The following is a 2,888-nucleotide window of genomic DNA, read 5'->3' as shown; positions in this document are numbered from 1 at the left end:
AAATATACATATTACGCATTCGTGGCCAATGTAGAACACGTACCAGAATGAAAGACGACTGAAACCCGAACTGCAGACTTCAGGAGAATTAAGCGAAGAATCAATACCGATGAATATTAAATTATGGAAACTGGAATCCCCCGCGACAATCCCCAGGTCAGCTTCCCCAAACATCCGAAAGGCAGAATCATCCAGTTTCAATCTGCGATCAAACAACTTCCTGAATACGATCATGGTGTCAATATTCCACGCCCTCCGCCCCCATCCCCCTAAAACACAACCACCGCCACTGGGGAGGGTGGGCCAATTTTGTACTGCCGAAAAATATTTCTTCTGAGGTTCTTGGAGAGGACGTTACTTTTTGGCTCATTGCAGTAAAAATTGTCATGAACACAAGTCGGTAACTTGTTGCGCACACATCACAAACATGTTGGATACAAATCAGTCACTTACTACTAGTAGTCGTCACTGGTGCTTCTATAGATTGGTTCTCCACTTAGGGTCTTGGTTTGTTTTAATATGTACGTAATATGATCGGGTAACTTACCAACGTGTGTTGAATGAATTCACTGCACTGCAATAAAACATGTCATAAACACAAGTCGGTAACTTGTTTCCCACACATCACAAACATGTTGGATACAAGTGAGTGGCTTACTGGAATTCGTAACTGGTGCTTCAATAGATTCGATCTCCACTTACGGTCGTTGACTTGTTTTCAACCTGTTTGCAATATGATGCAATATGTTGCCGACGCGTGTTTACGACATGTTTTACAGAAGTGTGAGCACCCTTAGAACAAAAACAGTGGTCAACACGGACTTCATGGCCTTTAATTAACTGGGTCCACCGTGCTACGAATACAGAAACGGACAACGCATGCGCACTCGCAGGCTGAACAATGGAAGTTATTTTTAACAAGAAAGGCTTTATGGTTTTGTCATTGCAGAATGAGAAAAAGGAATCCATCGTTAAAATTTCATCTTTCATCAGATCTCTGAGGGCGAAAAAGCTTAACTCATCGGAAGGGTGATGTATTTTGACAGGACGGCAACCTGTATGATGACAACGCAATTAAAACCATCTCTTTTCTATCACCCCAACTTTATTTCAAATAGGTCCCGGTGAGATCACAAACTTTTCATTGGTAAGGCTGCTGCTTCTAAAGACATTACTGCCCCAAAATGGAAAACTGCAGTATCTGCAAAATTTTCGAAATTGACATATGTCAGCTATTGTGCTCGTGAAACACTAATACACAAGTTACTGCAGTTTCAGAATGATTCTTCAATGCTTCCCACGAGCATTTAGGGGGTCCCATTTGCAGTATCTGCAAAATCAGTAGTAAGGCAAGGGAAAACTGCAGTATCAACCATTTTTCTCAGTTTTGTATTTTTGCAGATAAACTGCAGTCGTCCATTTCAGTGCAGATTAGGTATTTGAAGGCACTCACTAGTTGATCAAAGATTTATACTGGTCTAGTCCATTAACACCGGGCATAAATCTTTCATAGTTGGCATGGCTCATTTTGTTTCACAATGCTCAACCTGACTAGGCTGGTTGCTGCTGCTTCAAACAACCTGTCATATTCTAGCATCAGGTTTAACACTAATCAGTTTGCTACGAGTTTTATCTTGGCTACCACTGGAATGTGGAATAGTCTCCCTAAGGCAGTTATGATATCTTCTCATGTCCAAATATTTAAGCAAGGAACAAATTCATTCGTGCCCCCTGCTGACGTCTCCTGAACTTCAGGTGAATCGGACTTATTTTCTATTTCCTTATATATATTCTTCTTCTTCTTTTAACGTATTTTTATTTTTGTATATATATATATATGAAGGACTTTATTTATTTATATATATATATATATATATATATATATATATATACACACAGTATATATAAGTATGTATGTATGTATATATATATATATATATATATATATATACATATATATATATAAGTATATATATATATATATATATATATATATATATATATATATATATATAATATAAGTGAATTTATATATTATATATATTCACCTATCACCTTTCCCTATATCTTATCTCTCTCTGCAGACTGATTTCCATTTGGAGCCCTCTTTACTTTGTAATCTGCTTACTCTGTCCAAACTTGTAACAATTTTGCCTCTATTTTTCGTTATTCTTCGTCTCCATTGACCTGCAATGTCTCTTTTCTACAGATACTTTTTCAGGCTGCGTTCAGGGAATGGCTAAGTTTGAGCAGAAGGGGGAGATGGGGTCAACAAACTGCTGATGACCCTTCTGTGCAGGTATATGGAGTGCAGGAGGTTCACTCATTTCTTAGCAGTTAAAATATGAAATGCAGTGACCAGTATGTTGGTTTTTTACAGGAGCTACCCCATATGTGTATGTGTGTGTGTGTGTGTGTGTGTGTGTGTGAGTGTGTGAGTGGTTGTCTTAACCCAATAATTTAAAGACATACCAGATGGTTACTCGACTACAATGGGTCGCAGCCTATCAACCTCCTCTAAGAGGAGAATGTGTTAAAGGTGCTCAATCGAAAAATTCAAGTATGCAGTTTATAGAAAAAAAACACAGTTAAGTAGAAAAATGGAATAGGCAGGTATAAAGAAAGTAATTGTTGCTTGATTGACTAAGGTTCCAGGAGTGAAGAAACCTAAGGAACTGAATTAACAAGAAGTGCTGATAAATATAAGCATCAATAAATCTAAAGCATACAAGCAGCAAGGGGAATGAGAGGGGGGGCTCAGTTTCCGTAAGAAGCAGGCGAGTCTTCGCCCACGTTCTTAAAAGGCAGCTTTAAATCCCTGGGAAATTTTATTGCGAGGAGTTCTGTCGTTGCCGTCTTTGGGCGAGCATTAGGAAGAAGAAAAGGTC

This window comes from Macrobrachium rosenbergii, chromosome 48 (genome assembly GCF_040412425.1).
Source record: "Macrobrachium rosenbergii isolate ZJJX-2024 chromosome 48, ASM4041242v1, whole genome shotgun sequence".
Classification (NCBI taxonomy): domain Eukaryota; kingdom Metazoa; phylum Arthropoda; class Malacostraca; order Decapoda; family Palaemonidae; genus Macrobrachium; species Macrobrachium rosenbergii.
This window is presented reverse-complemented; position numbering follows the sequence as displayed.